Genomic DNA, 6,945 nt, shown 5'->3' with positions numbered 1-6,945 from the left:
GTTCAAGCTAAACACTTTTGACTAAGTTGGACCTCTGGGATTTCTCAAGACTGTGAAAAGAAATAATTGGTAGTATTACCACATATTTCCCACCAAAACAAGTAGGCAAAGACAGTTTCCTTTACGGCCCTACTCAATTTATACACACTTGCTGGGACGGAAATTGCAGTCTATTAAAATCTCCTGTTAAATGTGAATTGCGGCAGTTTATGCTCATAATCGCCCATTGTGTTTCCTATACAGCTTGTAATTGTGTTAGACTAGTTATTAACAAATGGAAAGTAAACAATCATGCCATATTGTTTGCAGTAAAGTCTGGATTAAGAAGAGAGAAATAAAACTGAACATTTAAGGGGGAAAAAACGAGGATATGATAGTATGTTTTAAGTTTGTAAAACAAAACATCTTCACCTTCCTAGAGTAGCTCCAAGTTAGCAAGTTAAAGTTCCAAGAAATAAAATATAATAACATTGCAATTGACTTCTGACCTTTTCCAATACAAAACTGTCAAAATGACGACCGAGTTCTACACGGTCCTCCCACAGTATTAGCAACTGTATAACTGTGTGGTATTTTTCAGTAAGCCTTGGGAAAGGTTAGAATTACAACCTTTTTTACATTCCAAATGGAGGCTTTTATCATGGTTGCTGTTGGAGATGGCGGTGGCCCCTATGCCGCCCCACTTCTTGTGTAGTATATTCACTTTCAACGAAAAGAAGGGGGTTGAGCACTAAACCGCCTTGGGCTGGCCTTCTGGGCAAGGTGTGTCTTTGTGTTAAATCCCACCTACTCGAATGGAGAGGAAGTGAAAGTCACTTGCAAGCTAACATTACAGCTGCCAAAAACAAACACAGAGCAGATGAAGCCAACAAGCTAGCTAACTTGTTTGCAGATAAACTGTCCTTGTAGCAGCGACAACAGAAACAAGCATCATTCTCGGTTCTTGGATCTGAATCAACTCGACCCCAAAAGAAGCGAGAAAAAGACTCCTCATGACCAATTCAGAAACCGGATAAACATTGGAATTAATTCTGAAAGGTGGAAGAGTGACACCGAAATAGCCACCGTTCTCATGGACTGGTAGGTAAGTGTTGGATTTTTAGCCTGCTGGCTACGTTAGCTGCTAACCTTGGTGTGTTCAATGTTCAAGCTAGCTAACATGGCTAGATGTGCAGATTGTTTACATGATAACGTTAGTGTGTTTGGTTTGTAGATGATAATGCTAGATAACTTGGTGGTTGACAGCATTTACGGCCCAGGACCACCCCAAAAAATGCATCTAGCTATAAAATTTGATAAAGTAACATCACACAAACCTGTATTTCTCAGAGAGACGCTACTGGTGGAGACCATCTGATTTCGACGGAACCTGAGGCTGTACAAGTTGTGGTTGTGCAAACCACAACCCTGAAAGAGAGGTAATAAATGCGATATGCATTTTTTGTTATGCTTTGTGATTCAATAATTATTTTGTTGGTAATCAACCAAAATAGTTACCTATGTTTGCCTGTTCAGCACATTGACTGCCTATATACAGCATTGATTCCTACCTAGTGTGAACTCCCCACCAGAACAACTGAATGAATATCTAGTGTGGTCAGTCAAGTAAACAATGGCTCATCTGCCTGACATATTGGTGGACTATCATCAAGTATCATCAAGTAATAGGATGGTAACATTAGCATGACAAATGTCACACTGGTTAAAGCACAACACCACATCCTATGTACAGTGGGGGAAAAAAGTATTTAGTCAGCCACCAATTGTGCAAGTTCTCCCACTTAAAAAGATGAGAGAGGCCTGTAATTTTCATCATAGGTACACGTCAACTATCACAGACAAAATTAGAAAAAAATTCCTGAAAATCACATTGTAGGATTTTTAATTAATTTATTTGCAAATTATGGTGGAAAATAAGTATTTGGTCAATAACAAAAATTTCTCAATACTTTGTTATATACCCTTTGTTGGCAATGACACAGGTCAAACGTTTTCTGTAAGTCTTCACAAGGTTTTCACACACTGTTGCTGGTATTTTGGCCCATTCCTCCATGCAGATCTTCTCTAGAGCAGTGATGTTTTGGGGCTGTCGCTGGGCAACACGGACTTTCAACTCCCTCCAAAGATTTTCTATGGGGTTGAGATCTGGAGACTGGCTAGGCCACTCCAGGACCTTGAAATGCTTCTTACGAAGCCACTCCTTCGTTGCCCGGGTGGTGTGTTTGGGATCATTGTCATGCTGAAAGACCCAGCCACGTTTCATCTTCAATGCCCTTGCTGATGGAAGGAGGTTTTCACTCAAAATCTCACGATACATGGCCCCATTCATTCTTTCCTTTACACGGATGTCACGATCATAACGGATGAGACGGACCAAGGCGCAGCGTGATAAGCGTACATATTTATTAACGTACTGAACACGAACAAAACAACAAACAAACAATACGTGAAGTCCAAGGTAGACTAATAACATACCTATACGGAACAAGATCCCACACAGACTGGTGCCAAATGGCTGCCTAAGTATGGGCCCCAATCAGAGACAACGAACTACAGCTGCCTCTGATTGGGAACCACCCTGGCCAACATAGATCTACACGATCTAGAAACTCAAACATAGAAAACTAAACATAGAAACTACACACCCTGGCTCAACATTTAAGAGTCCCCAGAGCCAGGGCGTGACAGTACCCCCCCCCAAAGGTGCGGACTCCGACCGCGCCCCATAAACATAACAGGGTAGGGGCCGGGTGGGCATTCCGCCTCGGAGGCGGATCCGGCTCCGGGGCGTAACCACCACCTTCTCTCCACCTCCCTGTTGCGCCCCTGGTCTGGTCTGGCACCGCTGACTGGAGCTGGACCCGACGACGGTGGAACGAACTGTACAGGCTCCGGACTGGAGCCGCTGGCCGGAGCTGGACTGGGCACCGGTGGAGCGGATTGCTCTGGCTCCGGAGTGGATCCGCTGACTGGAGTTGGACCGGACCCCGGTGGAGCGGATTGCTCTGGCTCCGGAGTGGAGCAGCTGACCGGTGCCGGACCAGGCACCGGTGGAACAGGCACGGGCCGTGCCGGACTGGACACACGCACCACTGGCTTGGTGCGGGGAGCAGGAACGGGCCGGACCGGGCTGACGACGCGCACCACTGGCTTGGTGCGGGGAGCAGGAACGGGCCGGACCGGGCTGACGACGCGCACCACTGGCTTGGTGCGGGGAGCAGGAACGGGCCGGACCGGGCTGACGACGCGCACCACTGGCTTGGTGCGGGGAGCAGGAACGGGCCGGACCGGGCTGACGACGCGCACCACTGGCTTGGTGCGGGGAGCAGGAATGGGCCGGACCGGGCTGACGACGGGCTGACCCTTATAAACCCCCGCTCCTTCTGCTGCCTAACTAGCTCCTCTCGCCGTGCCTCTACACTCTCCTTTTCCCTTATCGCCTCCTGTAGCTCCTCCCTCTGACCAATTAACTCCTGCTCCCTCTGGACCAATAGCCCCCGTAACCTGGTGGCCTCCTCTCCTAGTCTGCAGATTCGCCCTGTCGCTGCCTCCTGCTGCCTCGTCGTCCACGCCGTGTGCCCCCCCAAAAAAAATTATTGGGGGGGCAGCTAAATAGGGAGTGGAAAGACATTACTACCAAATAAGTCAGTGTCTCAACAGTGTCCTTTACATACATAGGATGTGGTGTTGTGCCGTAACCAGTGTAACATGTGTCATGCTAGGGATGCCATTTGGGATGGAACACCAGTGTAATAAATATGACGACTGCCGGGGTTATACAATTGGTATCCCTATAATGTGAGGGCAGGATAGTAGCCTGATGCCCCCCCAGGAAACATGGGGCCGCATACTGCAGTAAAATATCTCATCATAGCCCAGATGAGCCCAGACATTAGGCATGGTGCTACCCAGACATTAACCTAGGCACGTTTACAATTTTCTCAGGCTGACACCTTAATTAAGCTAATCCTGCCTGCATGCAAAACCTCCCTTTCTCCTTCCTCCTCCTCCCTCTGGTACGAGGCGTATGGGAGACACGCCATATTCCCGTGCTCTGCCCCAATACCCATGCTCTGCATCATAAAGAGAGAGGCTTTTCACTGGTGTACTGGGTGGGGGCAGAGCTATCCCTTACGCCCCCAACCTGAGAGAGAGAGAGAGAGAGAGAGAGAGAGAGAGAGAGAGAGAGAGAGAGAGAGAGAGAGAGAGAGAGAGAGAGAGAGAGAGAGAGAGAGAGAGAGAGAGAGAGAGAGAGAGAGAGAGAGAGAGAGAGAGAGAGAGAGAGAGAGAGACATGCTGCACCGTTCCTCACACTGTATCCACACATATTCCCATCATCCCCACATTGGGAGGGGGACAAAAAGTGGCACAGGGAATGCCTGCGATGCAAGCTGCTGTTCTAATAAACAACTCAGTTGTGTTCCTAAAGCGACGGCCGCTCGCTTGGTAGGCGGTCCTAGTTGTTTCGATGGCTGATTAGTGTGGTAATGCACTCCAGTGAATTACCTACCACTGAGCTACCCTCTATATTCCAAATGGAGTTAGAGCCAAACACTCTTAAATGATCGCTTTCCCCCCCTCAATGGTAACGTCTGAGGCGATTGATTTCAGTCTGTTCCCACCGCCATGATTCCGATTGAATAGGCCGCAAACTGCAACATGGATTGCGCTTGACATTGTCCAACAGCCTGAGAAATAGGTTATAAATGTATTTTTTGTGTGAAGAACAGTGTTTATCAGGTGGTATTGTGTTAATGAATGTCTTCAGCAGTTATGATAAACACATTACTGCTATATCATTCAACAGTCTCTTCCAGAACATAAGAATATATAAAGGACCTGGAACTGTGTAGCAAATTATTTTACCTTTAGGCCTAACTGCAGTACTATCTCACTAAACACATGGATATGCACAAACACAGAAATAAGCAATGCACATTTGGTGAAGATAGGTGAAACAATGATTATATGCATGGCAGCTTTAGCACAGTAGCAGTATAAATCATAGCAGGGCAATCTAATTAACAAAAATACGTTACATAAATAAACGTTTTCACCCACGCGCCTCAACTTGGCAGCCATTTTGGACTCTTCCTTAATCACATGACCTGATTAATTAAAGTGACACATTCATGTCTTGACTAATGCTACATAAAAAAAAAATAACTAGAGTCGATGTCCATACCCTGCGGATATCTAATTAGCATAATACAAAAATCCCCATCAAAATCTATCTGTTTAAGCTAGAGATATCAGTTTTGTTTGCATGGGCTGCATGTCAATTCACCATATCCGCCAAGGTCGGCCTTCCACATCTGCAGTGGAAGGTTGCAGAGCTACAGCGCTGTTTGCTAGACCAGGAGAAACTCTACGACCCCCACAATTGTCACGGGACTCATCTAAAGGTACATTTATGGAAGTGAATGTGGCATTTCCAGTCAAAGGTACAGTATACGGATAGTTTCACTGTAAAAAAAATTCAATAATATTTTTTATGAGCATTCTTATTTCTCTCAGATATAGGACAGACATTTCAAAACATACTTCATTTTGATTTATTTTTGGACTACAGTTGAAGTCGGAAGTTTACATACACTTAGGTTGGAGTCATTAAAACTCATTTTTCAACCACTCCACAAATGTATTGTTAACAAACTATAGTTTTGGCAAGTCGGTTAGGACATCTACTTTGTGCATGACACAAGTAATTTTTCCAACAATTGTTTACAGACAGATTATTTCACTTATAATTCACTGTATCACAATTCCAGTGGGTCAGTTTACATATACTAAGTTGATTGTGCCTTTAAACAGCTTGGAAAATTCCAGAAAATGATGTCATGGCTTTAGAAGTTCCTGATAGGCTAATTGACATCATTTGAGTCAACTGGAGGTGTACCTGTGGATGTAGTTTAAGGGCTACCTTCAAATTCAGTGCCTCTTTGCTTGACTTCATGGGAAAATCAAAAGAAATCAGCCAAGACCTCAGAAAAACGAATGTAGACCTCCACAAGTCTGGTTCATCCTTGGGAGCAATTTCCAAATGCCTGAAGGTACCACGTTAATCTGAACAAACAATAGTACGCAAGTATAAACACCATGGGACCACGCAGCTGTCATACCGCTCAGGAAGGAGATGCGTTCTGTCTCCTAGAGATGAACGTACTTTGGTGCGAAAAGTGCAAATCAATCCCAGAACAACAGCAAAGTCCTATATCGACATAACCTTAAAGGCCGGTCAGCAAGGAAGAAGCCACTGCTCCAAAACCACCATAAAAAAGCCAGACTACAGTTTGCAACTGCACATGGGGACAAATATCGTAGTTTTTGGATAAATGTCCTCTGGTCTAATGAAACAAAAATAGAACTGTTCGGCCATAATGACCATCGTTATGTTTGGAGGAAAAAGAGGGTACTTGCAAGCCGAAGAACACCATTCCAACCGTGAAGCACGGGGGTGGCAGAATTATGCTGTGGGGGTGCTTTGCTGCAGGAGGGACTGGTGCACTTCACAAAATAGATGGCATCATGAGGAAGGAAAATTATGTGGATATATTGAAGCAACATCTCAAGACATCAGTCAGGAAATTAAAGCTTGGTTGCAAATGGGTCTTCCAAATGGACAATGACACCAAGCATACTTCCAAAGTTGTAGCAAAATGACTTAAGGACAACAAAGTCAAGGTATTGGAGTGGCCATCACAAAGCCCTGACCTCAATCCTATAGAAAATTTGTGGGCAGAACTGAACAAGCATGTGCGAGCAAGGAGGCCTACAAACCTGACTCAGTTACACCAGCTCTGTTAGGAGGAATGGGCCAAAATTCACCCAACTTATTGTGGGAAGCTTGTGGAAGGCTACCCGAAACATTTGACCCAAGTTAAACAATTTAAAGGCAATGCTATCAAATACTAATTGAGTGTATGTAAACTTCTGACCCACTGG

Source organism: Coregonus lavaretus (assembly GCF_964263955.1).
Source record: "Coregonus lavaretus genome assembly, chromosome: 39".
Lineage (NCBI taxonomy): Eukaryota > Metazoa > Chordata > Actinopteri > Salmoniformes > Salmonidae > Coregonus > Coregonus lavaretus.
Note: the sequence above shows the minus strand (reverse complement) of the source record.